The sequence below is a fragment of the Lethenteron reissneri genome, chromosome 11 (genome assembly GCF_015708825.2).
Source record: "Lethenteron reissneri isolate LAM-NWPU_2019-01 chromosome 11, ASM1570882v1, whole genome shotgun sequence".
Lineage (NCBI taxonomy): Eukaryota > Metazoa > Chordata > Hyperoartia > Petromyzontiformes > Petromyzontidae > Lethenteron > Lethenteron reissneri.
In genome coordinates, this window is record NC_083789.1 from 2,536,472 (window position 1) to 2,554,270 (window position 17,799).

Below are 17,799 nucleotides of genomic sequence, written 5' to 3' on the forward strand. Positions count from 1 at the left end.
TGTCACAGAGCGTGTCACGTGTTTACATTGTATCCCGTGCTCCCACTCGGCTCGATTTGTGTGGTCGCTGCGAACGACAGAGGATTACGGACGATCCTGCCGTCGTTATTACTTTGTTCAACTCGCCCCGTCTGTTTATCGACCGGGGAGGCAAACTGCCCCTCCGAGGCGGCAGATTAAAACCGTCCGATACAGAAGCAGCAGCAGCAGCCGCAGTGGTGGTGGTCTCAACCAGACACCCACCTTCAATCGCCACTGCCCTCCCGCGCCTGCAACGCAGAGTGGTGCCGATAAGCACCGGGGATTTGGCACTTAAATGCTTGTTTGCCATTTGTCGCGTGTGCGCTGGGTGTAAGGGGCTTAGCCGTACTTTGTACTCTCGTGGTAGTGCCTTATGCCGATGGTCCCCGCTTCCAAAGCCAGCCCTAGCGGCGTTCCGGACAAACTCGAGTGAGTTCCATCAGAATGTCGTGTGTGGTGGGGTAAAGTGTGGGTACTTTCACCTCCTTACAAATCTTCTGGCTGTGTGGAAGAGTAGGCCAAATAGCCTGTAGGAGAGGGGACGGGGTTCTCTTGAGCTTCCTCGAGTGGAGGAGGCCCAGCAGTGGATATGGAAGTCATCGCTGGCTGTACCTTCACCTTGTACACCTTTTAGGAATAATTAGTTATAATTAAAGGGTGCGACAGGTCACTGTCTTCCCAAACCTGGGCTTGTTTTCCCACCACCTAGGCTGTCGTCACAGGCATGGCCACGTGTTCACGGGCATGGCCACGTGGTCTCTTCGGGCAGGGCCGTTTACTTGACCGCACGTCTCGTTAAGTAGGACATTTCGTGGGGGCTGTGGGTGCTGGAGGTGGAAGTAGGGGTGATATAGGGGTGCTAAAACGACGCTTCAATTCTTAACTCGTCTTCCCTGTACCCAGAGCCGTCCCTAGGGTACGGTGAATCGTGTCGATCGCCCCAGGCCCCGCACTTGGGGGGGGGGAGCGCACTTCGACGTCACGGTGCTAGATGTAATACTGCCGCTTTAGTTTCAAGGCGTCGGTGGGGTTTGGCCCGGGGGGGCCCGCACCCCCCCCTCCCCCCGTGGAAGGCCCTGCCTAGAGGAAACAGCATTCCTAGGCGCTTATGTCAGAATTTAGGCTGCAGGCGAAATATACAGAAGTGATACAACAACAAGAAAACCTCTAAATATGTATTTGCACATTTGTCAGCTATCCCCCCCCCCTTGCCCCGCCCGCAATTTGGAACATATGCAAAGTGCGCTATGATCTTCATTATATTAATGCTCATTAATTGCAAATTTTAATAAAATGCATTTCATCAATTATATCCCATTGATCAATTGCCACGCGCAATTAAAGTATCCTAGAAACGGTTTGTAATCGCTGTACATTTTTCCAAGGGAGACGATCGCTGAGCAGCTTTATTTAAAAGAAAACATCCAACCGTTAAAAAATAAACGAGCTATGCTTTTGAAGACATTTCACCCACCCCTCCCACCGCAGAGTAATTAGCTGAGAGTAATTTTCAAATTTGGAATTTGTGCTTTTGACGCCCATTCATAAAAAATACTTTGCAGTGTATTTAAAATCCACTTTGCAGCAGATGCATTGCTTTGGTGATACCGCACAGCCGTGGAACGGGGGAATCTCTCGCTGGAGACAAACCAAACACGTTACACGACGTGGCCCAATAAGTGTTCTCACCGCTGAATGACCCAAATACATGCGCACTGTGCGGTATAACCTGCGGTGCACGGTGCACTAGTTTGCATCTGTGGCAACGGTTCGTCTAATGGGATTGAAGTTGGGTAGGCAAAGTGGAGCTTAGCAGGCAAGTTGCATGACAAGAGTAGAGCCCGTTTGACAACCTCCTCCACTGCTGGATGAGGGCCTGCCCACACCGTGTCCGTCATCGCGGGTTTATTTGACCATACTTCACTCTTGTAATCTCTCATTTACTTGATACAGCTATCGTGCTGTGGCGGTTCCACCTGAAGACGGAAGCTTGTGTTGCCTCCGAAACGTCGTGATTTTTATTTTTTTTATTTTTATTTTATTTTTAGTTTACTTTTATTAATTTTAATTTTATTTTTTTACCTACGTGACTTTACCGAAAAAAACCTAAGAATACATACTTCACTCGGTTGGTCGCTGTGTTTGGTGACGAATGTGGGGGAGAGAACAGAAGTACACCACAACGAGAGATGTTTGCTGCACCGGCCTCGCTGCCTTCATCACCTGCACGTCCATTCTATGCACCAGCCTGGGTTTGATCTGCCACGAAGCTCATGGTCCACCCTAAACCGCATCCACTGCACAAACCATGCCAGCAGATGCGGATATCCCGACGATGCACAAATGGAAAATTACAAACTCTCCAGTAGTTGTGTGCGACTGTGGTCATCCAGAACAGAGACCGTAACAACAACGTATAACGATAACGCCCCGATCCACAAATACGAGACACCACGGCGGCGATACACTTCACTACTCCTGACGCAGTTGTCTGGGCTTAACCACCTGCATGGGAAATTGTAGTGATTGCCCTGCATCTACAGCAGCCGTACGGAAGAAGAAGACGAAGACGACGACGATACCCCAGCCAGGATCCAGCCAGGATCCAGCTCAGATTCTGAAAGTTCTAACGAGTTCGGGACGCATGCCGGTCCGATTTGGTCTGAAGCACATTGGCAGTAAGGCAACTCCACGCACACGGTCCATCGTCTGCTTGCTGGCTGGCAGCAGCAAGAGGATAGTTTACCTTGTCAAAGGATGGATGGCATTCATGGCCACTGTAACTATACCCACACGGCGGTCCTTTTGGGCGTCGTATGAAGATGATCTCGCCCTTGATTGTTTTCTCGAAGTGATGTAACACGTTCGCGGAATTTCCCAGGAGTGGAAGACCTCCACGGCCAGATAATAGCTCAACAATTATAGTAGTCGCCTTTCAATGAATACCCCGTGTTAGTTTACGTACACCGTGAAGAATGATTACCATCTAACGCGGCGTGTGTGTGTTTTAAGAGACGGTCAGACCGGCCCTCGGATTACCTGATTTAGTTATCTTCTGAGATAAAGGCGCGGCCCTGCAAAGTCTCGCTCACGCCACTGCTGCCGGAAGAACCATCGACTAGAAGAAGCTCTAGAGAGCTGCCCCTCTAGAGGTTATGTTTGGCCTACTCTTCCACAATGGCCAGACTTCTTGGAAGAGATGGGGAGTGCCCACACTTGACTCCACCAGACGTGACTAACTGTGGGAGAGAACCCTCGTGAAGATGAAATGTAAGAAGATGATTCTAGGATCACTTTATGGGATTGTTAAGATGACATCAAGTTAAACTTATGCCTCGGTGTTATCACAATAACCACCAATAAACACAAGCTTGGTGCTCAAACGTAGACATTTAAACACGGTAATATCTGGACAATTTGCAACTCCCATACCCCATCGTTTTAAAGTGCAAAGTAACCGAGGGACTGTGTTGTCTTGGTGTGGTCTTGCGTTGTTGTTGTTTTGCTGCCTTGCCAAAAACTTGCATTTAGTGTTGACAAATCTGCAGGAATTTCCAAGTTGCACTTCCATACTTTATTGATATATATTTACTGATGAGTGACGTGCTCAACTTTTGTCTATCTTGCTCTTGTATCCTTTATTTATTGTTTGTCGTGATTGTGATTTGCTGACCCTGCTCCCCTGCTGCACATCTGTGGAAAAGATCTTCATAACTCCATCAGATATTCATCCTCCTGAAGGATAAACAACTTTTCTGATTTTGCTTGGCCGTAGCATAACAGAGACACGGGTTGGCATCATCCTGACTCACTCACTCAGAGACACGGATAAGCATCATCCTGACTCACTCACTCAGAGACACGGGTTATCATCATCCTGACTCACTCACTCAGAGACACGGGTTAGCATCACCGTGACTCACTCGCTCACTCGGTCCCAATCCCATCCAGTGCACGCTGCGTGACTACGTGCCCAGCACTGTAATCGCGTCGCGGTTCGCAACAATCGCATCGCCCTCTCCCCTACACGACGATTGCCGAATGCACACCGACGATCCAGCACACACACAGACACACCTATCACGGTGACTCCCGTGGTAGGTGTGATGTTGCTCCATTGTGGAGGGTCTCGGCACCAGCTGTGTGTGAGGAACCTCGCAGCCTGGGAAGCTCTAAGTGCAGTCACGGATTGCAGATTAGACATTCCTTTTGTGGGAGAAAACAACAAACTTAGTGGCTTTCCCCGAACTGGGTTGAAACAAATAAATTAAAGGTGTGTGGGGGGGGGGGGTGGAGGGAGTGTGTGTGGGGGGTGGTGAAGGTGCAGCCCCTGCAATTTCTCGCTCGTGACACTGCTGGAGAAAGAGCCTCCACGAGCGGAATTTCTCGAGGGAGCCCCTCTAGAGGATATCCTGGCCTACTCTTCCATGGTGGGCAGATGTCTCGTAAGGGATGGAAGTACCCACACTTTACCCCACCACACGACTTGCCAGTCGACCGCGATGTATTGTTTTCCGATAATGATGGGATGAAGAGCTGATTGATTCTATCTCCCCGAGCCGGGATTTGAACTTTTATAATTCCAACTGTGAGAGACGGACGCGCAAACCCCACTGCACAAACTCCCCCACCGGACATTAGCGGAACTCGGCGGAGACAATGAGTGAGAGTGATACTAACAGAGTAATGATGATGGATTGGACAATGACTCATTGTCCCTTTGCACAGCAGTGACGAATTCACTCTACAAAGTATACAAACAGAACTGCAGCGTGTTTAAGCAATCGAATTCTTAACTTCTTGCTATCTTCTGGGCGTCATCAGTAGAGTCAAGCTTGTTCAACAAATGTTGCTGGGCTACCAGATGTCATTGGCAAGATCACTCCATCCAAACTATACTGGGCCCTGTTCGACGGAAAACGCAATATCGAATACAGACTAAATATGCGTTCACAATACAGGTTTTTGGGGGGTTAGATTGCGTAAATATAAATGTGCCGTTAAACCCGACACAAACCAATTTTGTAAGGTTTTCACGTTACTAATACAGCATACCAGTGAGATGGAGGGCAAATCCACAACATTTACAATGGATTTGCTCTCCAACACACCGGTTAGTGCTGTACTAGTAACGAACTGGCATGTTCAGTTTACGCGATAAACCTTACTAAGTGGCTGTGTCGGGTGGTGGCGGGTTTAACGACACGTTTAAATTTACGCGATCTAACCCAAAAAAACAACTGTATTATGGATAATAATGCTCGCGAAAGCCGCCTATTACGATTACCACCACGTGATAAACTCTATGCGTTCTTGTGGAGCATTCTCGGTAAAATCCAGTGGTAGAAACGTGACGGTGCACCCATTCGGAACAGTTCCTACGGCTCGTCTACGATGTTTAAACGGCAGTTCGCCCTGGGGCTGCAGGGCGAAGACGATTTGCACACACCGTTGTAATGCGGTGGGTTTTTCTGGAAGATTTGCTGGTTTATCCAGGATGTTTCTGTTGCGCGTCGTCGCTTTAAGATGTTCTCTGTTCAAATTGTGTTTGTTGCGGTTGCACCCGACTCAAGATCCGCATGGCTTACAGGGCTATACCTAATAAATGAAACTTGATTCATATCGGGAATGCCGTATTTCCATTTGGACCACTGGTAAAAAGAATATAATCTCTTTATGAGCAGAACTCTGCTTTTGTTTTTCTGCGTAAGTAAAACATTTATTTGTGGAGGCATAATGCTCCACAGCAATGCGTATAAGTTTGAAGTCAGTGCACAGTAATGATCAACATAATAGCTTGTTTTAGCTCTCTTTATTTTCAGCGTGTCCATTGAATCTCAAACATGCTAAATATTGATCAGTTTAAAGAGTAGGCCAAATACCCTCCCAGAGTCCGGACTCTACTGGAGTCCCTTCTGTTAGCCGTGGCGTGTGAGCAAGCAATTGCAAGGCTGCGCCTTTACCTTTACCTTTAGGTGGTTTATTTTGTTTTTTTTGCGGGTCACATCGCGATTTATGAGCTGTTATTTTTGTGTCGTTGTCAATTGTTCAACTGTCGTTATTATGGGAGGCATTACAGACACACGCTGGTCATGGCGTACAAATACTGCCCAATCTTTTGGTGAAATGGCTTCCCATAAAATCTTCACGGAGTGTGTGTTATTGGGAACACGTGGTGTGTTGTACGGAGTGTGTGTTATTGGGAACACGTGGGTGTGTTGTACGGAGTGTGCGTTATTGGGAATACGTGGTGTGTTGTACGGAGTGTGTGTTATTGGGAACACGTGGGTGTGTTGTACGGAGTGTGTGTTATTGGGAACACGTAAGTGTGTTGCCCCTTTAATGCCGCCAGCATGGCAAGATACAAACTCCTCCGACTGGCCCGGGGCTAAATACAATGTCGCCTCGAAAGTTACAGCAACACAATTACAGCATGTTTAATCCTCATCCTCCTCTGAGAATAATGTCATCAATAATGTGAACGTAAAATCGGAGCACTTGCTGGCTTTACGAGTATGGCTCAGTGGTTTGGGCCTATGCATGGCATGTAAATATTACAATGTAAATGACTTACAGCCCCCCCTTTCAATCTGCTGCTGGAACAAATAAATCCTCTCCAGCCCGTGTCGGTAGTGGGGGTTGTTTGACCATACTTCATTACGCTGGTCAGTGTAGGTTGGCGAATGGGGGAGGCCCGGACCCTTTCTGATGCCGCTAGCCGATGATATTTTGCTTTTAGTGTTTAGTTTGTTCTTCCCCCCGCACCTCCGATTATCGCGGCTGGCTACGTACGTTGCGAAAGAAGTCCTACATACATGTTAGCCGTGATCTGGAATCGAACTCAGGTGGATGGCGTCATTGTGCTGCAACACGTTAACCACTGTGCCACCGCTCCACCGCTGTGACGCATGCTTGGCGTGGCAGAATATCGCTGCCGCTACCAAAACCCTCGTCGGCGTGGTGTCGAGACGTCACCTCTGTGTCTCTGAGACACAGGGGAGAAATCTCCTGAGACACCGATACAGAGGAGACGTCTCCTCTGTATCTGTCTGTGTGTGTCTCGCATCACCGGCGTGGTGTCGAGACGTCACCTCTGTATCTGTGAGATACAGAGACACACACACAGAACATTGCTTCAGCTGGAGTAGAGGATGGAGGAGGTTGGGGTGAGGCAGGCGTCAGTGGTCGGCGCACTGCTCCACGAGCCCGGTGACTCGAGTTCGATTCATGCACCAGGTACTCAAATGAGTACCTGGTGCGGTGTGTAAACATCGCCACTGGGGAGACAAAGGCGGCCGGGCGTGGTGCTGGCCACCCACCCCTTCGTGTGCCGTTCCGGCCTTCATAGCTGCTTGCTAACAACACTTGCCCCGACAGTCTGTCACAGGCTATACGGGGGATCTTTGTCTTTGTGTGGGGTGTGTGTGTGGGTGGTGTGTGTACACGTGTGTGTACGTGTCTCCGTGTGTGTGTGTGGTGTGGGGGGTGGCTGCCCAGACAGACGCGCCAGAGAGGACAAGGACAGTGCGGATCGAGCAAAGCCGATTAGAGAGCCAGAACCACGCAAAGCCCTCCCGCCTGAACCCCCCTCCTGCCCCCCCTCCTGCCCCCCTCCCCTCCTGCCCCCTCCCCTCCTGCCCCCCCTGCCCCCCCCTCCCCTCCTGTTGCCCCCCCTCCTCCTGCCCCCCTCCCCTCCTGCCCCTCCTGCCCCCCCTCCTCCCCTCCTGCTCCCTCCTGTTGCCCCCCCTCCTCCTGCCCCCCTCCCCTCCTGCCCCTCCTGCCCCCCCTCCTCCCCTCCTGCTCCCTCCTGTTGCCCCCCCCCTCCTCCTGCTCCCAGCGCACAGCTTGGCCTCCACTCCCACAAAAACCCACCACCACCATCACTACCCATCTACCTGCTCCTCCCCCATCTCCTGGACGTCTCGGCTAATCCTCCCTCGCAGTTAGGGAAAGAAAAAAAACACGGAGTGGGGAGAGAGACCGGGGAGGTGGGCACACCGGTTCGCTTTGAAGATTTCCCATCAATTTTGTTTCCTTTACCCCCCCCCGCCAACCTCCCCCGTAAAGGCAAAATATGAAGGGGGCCCTCAAACCCCCCCCCTAAAAACACTGGGAGGAAGCCCACTTCGAGTGACGTGGCAGAATGAAGTGAAGGTGATCACTTGACTCAACGTTCGGACAGCGTTGACAATGCAACGGTAGCATTCGATTCGCCTTTGAATCGATTGTTGTTGTGGGCGGGTTGATCGTTGCTGCGTCTCGAGCCTGCGAATGAATGCCCTCTCAGTATTGAGGTGAAGGTACCACGTTGATTGAGGTTACCTCCTTGACGAGGGGTGGTGGGGGGGGGGAGACACGAGGTGACGCTTACGGTTACATCATATCACGGTACAGATCTCTAGTTGGCATCGCTATTTAATTGTGGACAACTCTAACGTTGTCAGATCCGTGAGCACAAATACGTTCACCACTTTGACAGCAGATTGATATACCAGTCCTAAACAATGTTATTGTTTATACCACTCTGTTCTTGCTGGATTTTGTGGTTCTTCAACCCGTGATTGGCCTCCATCAGAGGCAGCCTCCTTAATGGCATTGACTCACCAGAATGGGTTAAGACTATTCTTGTTTTTTCCATCATTTTTTATACTGCTAAAAAAGGTCCCATAGATGTAGAACTGCTCAACCCGAGCAATTCATACTCTGGTACTTGCATTGCCATTGTACTGGTCGCCTTTTGCCGTTCTCTGGTGTAACGCTGGTGAGAGAAGACCATAAAGAAGGCTGTCACTGGTGTAGGCCAATCGGTTTCGAATAAAATGCATACATTAACATCAGAACGTGTGTGTTTGCACGTTTTGCCATAAGTACGTGTGGTCAATGCAGACTTGAAGCCTTGCAATGGGTATCTAATTTTTGTGTTTGAACATCTTAACACCTCCTGTTTTATTTGCCAGAACGGGTGAAGCCTATTCTTTCATCACTTTGATACTGGCAAAAATATCCTATAGATATTCTCTCCCTCCCCAACCCCCCTTCTTGCTGTGTCCACCCAGCAGCCGTATTCACGGCGTAGACGCCGTACCGCAGTCAGTCGATCTGCAGGTCGCGTTCGGTGGGGTTGAACCGTGGATGCTCCCAGCCCTTCCAAGACGTTTGCCCAGCGCCCCCCCCCCCCCCAGAAGGGCGGGCTGCCTTTCTCCAGAGCTCCCTCGAACGGGGACGGCCCATCCGTCAGTGGCGAGCGTGAGCGAGCAGAGAAATTGCAGGGCTGCGCTTATAGCCCGCGGGTTCTCAACGGTGCACGGCGAACGCGATCCCCTGGGGGTGTTTGCTGAGCCTCTGCGGAGGTGCGCGGTTGCCGTAGCCTGGGCGTAAGGGGGGGGGCATTGCAACACCTCGTGGCAGGAGGCTTCGCGACCAATAGTGTATCCATAACAGAGGAGGGGTGTTTTTTTTTGGGAGTGAGTGGGGGGGGAGTTAGAGTGCGTAAATGTAAATGTGTCGTTGTTCTGTCTGATCGCCTGGCGATGCTGGTTGTTGTAAAATCCCGGCGAAACGGCACGGTAGTCGAATTGTAAATGTCGTGGGTTTTTTTTACTCTCCGACACACAACCCGGTGTGCTGAAGCAGTAACTAATTGGCACGTTTTGGTTTACGCGACAAACCTTACTTAATCGGCTGTGTCGGGTGGTGGGCGGGTTTAACGACACATTTATATTTTCGCGATCTAACTGCGAAAAAAAAAACCTCTATTAGGGTGCAGTGCACCTTGTGTTATACAGGGTGTTTTAAAAAGATGGACCCGATTTGAAATCGCTATATCTCTGCAACCACGAACCACCCATGAACGAAGCTCTTACCACTTGAAAGGGCCGGGCATAGAGTTTGAAATGATTACCGCAATATGTCTCTCCCAGCGCACAAACAGCCCCTAGCCTCAGTCATTCGCAAGACGCACTGCCTCAACGTTGCATGGGTCGCACGGGACCCCAAGACTTGGCGCTACACTCTTGGCCCCCAAGATCACCCCAGACATCATCACACCCTGCGACTTTTTCTTGTGGGGATACGTCAAAGACCGTGTTTTTGTGCCACCATTAGCGACTAATCTGAATGACCTCAAAAACAGAATCATGGCAGCGGTGATTTCAGTGGAAGAAGACACTTTGAGAGGCGCTTGGGACGAATTCAACTATCGTCTCGATGTTGTCCGTGGAGCAGGCGGAGGGCACATAGAGCATTTATAAAATGGTTAGTAAAACTTGATAACTCATTAAACCGTTTGTAACTTTTTGTATAATTGTAACATATTGCCATCATGAAATATACTGCTTTGAAATTGGGCCCATCTCTTTGAAAGACCCTGTATAAGCGTTCTTAATAAAGAAAGGGTCAGGGTTTCTCAAACGGCCTCACCACATGAGGTGAAGCCTCGGGAGAAGCCGGTTATTGATGCATCAGAACGGATGACAACCACGCGCTGGTCAACCAACAAGCGGTTACCCCTTGTGGAGTTGGGTACACGCATGGCCCAGGCAATGCGTCGGGAGATAAAGGCGCAGCCCTGCAACTGCATCCCCACGTCACTGTTGGGGTGAAGGGTCACCACTAAGAGGGAGCTACAGTGGAGGGTTGCCTAGTCTTCTTCCACACTCACCGGCCATAACATTTTTGACAAAGGTGGAAGTGCCCACGTTTTACCCCACCGCACGCGACCTGCCGTTCGACGTACTGTGGGTGACACCCGTTCACACAATCACGCGGTGGAGAGAGGCGGGATTGTGGTGCGCGCACTGTGGGTTACAGAAATAAAAATCAATCTACACATTTATCATGGCACTTATAAACTCAAGGCGCCTTCCATCACATCTCAGCTAAGTGTTCGATGGGCACCCCCAGTCGCAGCTGACCACGATGCAGCACACGGGTGGCTCAGCACCGGCCTTGGGAGCCGTCCATAAATGACGTCAGGCACCTGGGGGGGGGGGGGGGGGTCAGACATTTGTGACTGTGTGACGAGGGGGGGGGGGGTTGAGAAATGTGACGTCACATCAAAATGCGCAACTTTAAATAAATATAGACAACACGTTCTACTTAATTAAATAGACTTTTTGATAAATGTTTTTTCCTACAACATCAGAGTGCAGCGCTACATTAAATACGCACTACAATGACAATAGTTTAAAGCGATTTGAAGCATGTTTTTTTATTTGGGGGAGGGGGGGGCAGAGCTTTGTGACGTCATATTTGAGGGGGGGGTCTAACTTTTTGTGACGCCGTGTGACGAGGGGGGGGGGGGGCAAAAACCGTCCAAAATCGCGTGACGTCATTTATGGACGGCCCCTTGCAAGCGGCCATCATTTTGCAAGTAGGGGGCCGAGAGTGGCACGTGTCCTCCTAACGTTGTCATTTGCGGGGGGGGGGGGGGTTGTTTTTAGTTTGGTCCCTGACGCTGGCACGCCGATGGCCTTACCCCGGTGGCTCTCAAACCTTTACTGCAGCCTTTGGTGCTCAATCGGTGAAAAAAAGTTGAATGATAATAAACGCGTATAGGGGTTTGATGAAACAAAGTAGGTTGTTACTTACATGCCCGTTCTTAATTTGTGTTTCTATGATTTACCTTCTCAAACAAATCTGTCCGTGTCTCGCACCCCCAGAAAGGGCATTTCGCACCCCTAGGGGGGGTGCAGCGTGCATCCAGGTGAAAAAGAACCACACGGGGCCCTATCCGATTCGGGTGACGTCGGGGGGGGGGCATCTTTATCTTCGACAGTAAAGCAGACGGTACGTATTCACGGTTAATACACCCAGAGTAATAACCAGGGCAGCCCGCACGATTCGAATCGCAACCGCTCGATGCCGAGGCATGTCACCGAGCCAGTAAATGACGAATCGATGCGCATCCATTACCCAACTCTTATTGATTGCACCGGTAATCCTTCAAATTGGACGGGCTACGGTGAAGGGGATTCGACGATGCGATGGACAACTTTCTCGTTAGCATACGCATCGCGTGAACGGCTCGGAATTGGTGGGGCTGAATTTAAATTAAAAGTGCGGCCCTTGAAGTCTTCGCTCACGACACTTGAGGGAGCTCGAGAAAGCCCCCTTCTAGAAGATATGAATGTAACATGTTGAACTTCTTTCGCACCGTACGTAATCAACCGTGCTACTCTCCCACGCTGACCTGAAGTCTGTGAATATGGGAGTACCCACACTTTAGCTCACCACAGGCGGCCTGCCTGCCCATCGACTGCGGGGAACCGCATTTATACCACTGGGTGGACAAAATCGGTGGCATTTTAAGATCGCTGGCCCTCATTGCTTCGACTGCCGCGCCAGGAGATCGACCCGGCGACCTCTGGATTGCAAGTCCGGGATGCTGACCATCACACACCACGACAGCCACCACCCTGGCGGCTCTCATCCCGTAGGTCGCACTCCCCTAAGGCGGATGGGAGGTGCAGGCTACGGCGTTGGACACCGTGCAGGTGAGAAGTGTCGAACGGGGGTGGGGGCTGTCTGGGTTAAACTCCAGCCCACGTACAGCCTCGAGTAGTCGCTGCCCTGGGCTCCGGCACGGCCCCCCGGATTCCTCACCCGGCGCGGTTAACTGCACAAACAGCCTCAATTTTCAGCCTATGACTAAGCCTTGGGCCTCCCTGTTAATGGCTTTAATCGCCAGGTCCCAAGGGTTTGACGCAGACGAGGGCAGCAGGCACGCGGGGTCACCCAGGTATGTCCAGGCGTCGGGTTTCGCGCGGGACTCGTGGCTCGAAAGGTCGGCAAAAAGAGAGAAACCCAGAGTTTATAGAGATAATCACGTTTTTAATTATTTCACCCGGTGAGTCTGTTGAGATTCATTATTGGGGGTGGCTGTCTTTTTCACCGGAGCCCGAATTAACCACGTCTGTGTAGGAACGTGGTTACTATTATTGTCATTTAGTTGTTCATTTCGCAATTTTGTTCCGGCCTGTGACATCGGCACGCGATGACACACGCTTGTGAATGAAGTCACGTGTTCTACAGTAAGGCTCACTTAACACCACAGAGCGCTTTGATCATTTCGCCAAACTAATTGCCGGGTGATTGTTGAAATCAAAACACTGACTCCATGGAAACTGGCTCAGTGGAAAGCCAAATTAGCCAGCAAACTGAATATGCACGCTCATTTTTACAATCTAAACAGGATATCTAAGTCTTTGAATATATTACTGAAACAATTGTATCGTCTTTTCCTTCTCTAAAAGGAACAAATGAACTTATTATTTTTTTCCTAACGTGTATCGGAACACTGCTGCCTGCATCAACAGTGAGCTAACACGTGACCTTCTCGTCGCAAGGACAATACAAAATTATCTGATAAGTTACAAAAGACGATTTTTTAAAATTCAAAGTAATCCCAACTAGGGAAGTCGAGTGGGAAGTAAAGTATCGTTCCATATGCCTAAACAATAGAGGTAGAGAAACAATAGAGGAACAATAGAGACAGAGGAACAATAGAGACAGAGAAACAATAGAGATGATCACTGCGGTAGTTCTCAACCTGTCGGGGTCCGAACGGCCATGGGCAGTGGTCTGTGCAACTGTTGCAGATGCCAGATTCACAAATGCCCCTTGAGAATCAGAAAACACTTTTAAAATGGAACCCTATGTACGCGTGTTGAACTTCTTTCGCACCGTACATAGCCGACCGTGCGAATCGGAGGTACTGCTGAAGGAAAAACTAAACGCAACAAGCAGCTCTAAAGAAATGAGTTTGATTCGCGAGTGTGAGTTGTTGATATTGTTGTTAACTCTGCTTGTGCACCACTGCCAACACAGCAGCTACAGCATCACAAAACATTAGCAAATACTACGATTTATTTTTCTTTCCACGAAACACCGGATTTATTTTCCTGACCATTGCAACAACTATTAAGATTCGTGAATTTCAAAAAAATCAAGTTAATAACATCGAGGGCTTTAAAAGTTTTTACAGCGCTTGTAGTGGTAGTTTCAATTTAGAAAACTATGTTATTGGAGCATGGTGGCTCACGGGAATTGGGCCCAACATCTGGGGGAAGAACCTCTCTGGAAGAGGGGTTCGTTATTAACGCCGATGATTTTTGTACCATGTTTGTCTACAAAACGCAGCGGAGTTGTTTCCACAAACCCCATGCCTCGATTTCCACCTTGTTACATCTTTCCGAGTTTACCAATTTGAATAGATCGCCGAGTTCATAGCGGATGCGCTAACCAGCAACGCTGCTGCGCCACTGCTGAAAAATGTAAAAATATATTCCGGACCCGAGGATGAAAAATGTGGTTTATAAAATTACTGCGAGAGCTTTCTTGTCCATTGTCACGACTTGACCTTCTGTTCTCTGTGCTAATCATAGCCGTTAATGCGCAGAGGATTAACCCAGCTACTGAGATAGGCAGATGGGGTCCTGAAACATCCACATCATTGAAGAGACATATGCCTTGACATTTTACTAGATTGGTTTATAAATGCATTTGTTTATTACTGAAATTGTTGCCATATTATTTGGGTCTATCGGTAAAGTCACGTAGATAGGTTATTTTCTTTGAACTTATCTACGTGACTTTACCGAAAGACCCAAGGAATATGAATTCCTGCAGTCACGAAAGATTTGAAATTGTTACCATTTACATTTCATATCTTAATAAAAATAACAATAATGTACGGCCATTTGTACATTCACTCGCTGATTTAATGCCTCCCTCTCAACCATGTGGAGGTTGTTTGGACATACCAAATGTGTTATTGCGGGTTGGTGAGGTGGTAGTGGTGGAGGGTCAAGGAGGGCAAAACCAATTCAGATATCACTCACCGCCACTGATCTTAGCCCTGGCTAACAATTCAATTTTGGTTGCTGGATTCAGAGCGCGTGGTGAAAAGTGTTAACCACTGCGCCACCACTCTCCTCTTCGTCTTCCCATTTGTGTCCGAGGAGCCACACCGTGGCCTGGCAGAAGGTGGCACAGCAAAAAAACTTAAAACTCTACCTGTTCCATCTGAGTGGGATAGAGTGTTTCCCCCTCGCATGCGTGGGTTCTTTTTTTTCCAGGTTGCTCCGGTTTTCTCCAACATGTAAACACTCGTTAACTGGCTGATGACAACTTAACATCTGGAAGAGAGGATCGCAGATCTTGGAGAGGTGGGGTGGTGGTGGAAATTGTACATCTGCTCACTGCCTGGCTGTCTCTCTACAAGTTGAAATCATGATTAAGACAAGACTGGGGGTGTGGGCGGGGTGGGACCTTGCAACACAACGTCGCGTAACCACGCGGACACCCAGTGCAGTGATTATTGTGCCCGGTGTGATCGTCATCTGCTAGAGATGTTTACGTGCTCGACTTTTCCACAAATCCCCTTACGCCTTAGTGCCCCCAGTGCTTGGGATATGCGACGTTGGTTCTGTAAAATCCCCAAACTCGTGTGGTTTGTGTTGTTGTTGATCCTCCTCAGCCGCGGAATATTGCGTGTCCACGTGGGCTGATAGCAAACAAAGACAAAGATCCCCCGTATAGCCTTGATAGACTGTTGGGGCAATTGCTGTTGGCAAACACCTATAGGAGATGTTAACTACCTCGTCTGGTACGCAGGAGGTCGCGGGTTCGATCCCGACCCTGACGACTGCTGTATATTTGGAGGTTGCATGTCTTTCTCTCATCATCATCACGGTGGCAAGGAGATGTTAACTACCTCGCCTGGTATACAGAAGGTCGTGGGCTCGATCCCGACCCTGACGCCTGCTGCTGTATATTTGGAGTTTGTGTGTCTCTCTCTCATCATCATCACAGTGGCTAGATGTTAACTACCTCGCCTGTCGTACAGGAGGTCGTGGGTTCGTTACCGACCCGGACGCCTGCTGTATATTTGGAGTTTGCATGTCTCTCTCATTTTCCTGCGGGTGGGTCCTCCGCTCTTTCCCTCCACGTGATAAGCCCCGCTTCCTCGAGCTATCATTTGTGGACAGGTCGCATCTGAAAAGAGCTGTATAGCTCAGTGGGGCTTGCGTGCTAAAATAAGAAAATAGTTTCTAGTTTAAATGTTTTTTTTTTTACTGAAAGAAAGCCCCGATAAGCCACTGTGGGGGAACACATCCAACGCATGGAAGGAAGGGGGAGTAAGATTATGCGACTGTGCGGAACACTCCGTGAACTGCTTGCTGCCCTCTCGAGATTCTTCTCTGGGCAAAGAAGCGCACGGAGACCGCCGAGTGGGATGATGTACTTGGACCGTACGCTCGCGAAAGTGTTGATGTTCTCGTCGCCAATGTGGCAACACAATATTAAAAAAGACCTGCTTTCTGTGGGAACATGTTCACAATACGCACACAACCACACACACAACCCACAGGCTCAGCAGCTCGATTGGGCGGTCAACTCACGAGGCAGGCGCCGTGAGCGCAGCGGCTGATTATATCACCTATGTAACACAAATTTTTTTCCATTGGAACCTCATTTGCCAGTAAAAAATATGATAATTGTTTTTTTACCCTTCTATCTGGCAACAAAACTGACACCTTTTTTACAAGGAGTCATGTTTGCATAGACCACAATACCTGCAGCCATAATGCAAACAAAAAACATAACTCTGATAATATATGCACTGCCCTTGAAGTTGATTGGTCCACACCTGAGACAGCTTTCCTTAGAGCCTAGTCTTCACATGGTTTTGGCGTCATCTGGTCCAACCCATGTGAGACTATGCTCTAAGGAAAGCTGTCTCGGGTGTGGACCAATCAACTTCAAGGACAGTGCATACATTATCAGAGTTATGTTTTTGTTTGCATTATGGCTGCAGGTATTGTGGTCTATGCAAACATGACTCCTTGTAAAAAAGGTGTCAGTTTTGTTGCCAGATAGAAGGGTAAAAAAACAATGATCACAATTTTTGTTACACGGAGAATTATAATCGCCGCTGTACACCGACCACACTGCCACACCGCGCGTGGCGGAGTGCTGCTCGCGTGCAGAGGTTTGATCAATGACGCCCCCTGGCGTGAACGCAGCCGGCTCATATTCCAGCGCACGTTGATAGCGATGCTAAATGCCAACCAATGTCGAAGTCTGTCTGAGCTGTCACCCCGCATTCTTGTGCAGGGAAATTGAGTTTTCAGGTCCATACGGCGTGCAGCCGTTTGCAAGACGGGAACAACAACAACAACACATCTATTTGTTTGTGTTTCTCCCTTGTGATGGGACTTTGTAGGATGAACGCAGAGATTGATAACGGGCACGGGGTGACCAATAATGTCTGGATTGGTCTGTAATAAGGTAGGGCACTGACAAGGGGTTGACAGGTTTGTTATTGCCACGAAAGGAGGGCTTCGTGTAGTTTTGCTCTTCCCCCAGAGGTTGGTTGCGTTGCATGGCCAACAATCACACAACCGTGGCTTGTCTGTAATGTATCTACGCATCTCTATGTATCTGTCTCTCTACGGACCTCTACGTTTATCTTTGTGTCTCGATGTATAAACCATGAGTGTGTCGCTGTGCGTTTACACGATGGTCCATAGTTTGTATCGCACCATACCGTGTCTTGTCTTTAATTTTGAATTTTGAAGATGTGCGCATTGGCCCGTTGATGTTCTGATGCGGATGATTGCTCCAGCAGTGTCTGCGAGGAGGAGGAATCAAACGCAAGAGGCGAGCGAGTGTGTTTGGCTTTAATGCCGGACGCACAACCGATGGGGCGAGTCCTTGCCACCGTGTCGAGTTGCAATTCACACAATTGGGATTAATTGGTTAAAGTTCACGATC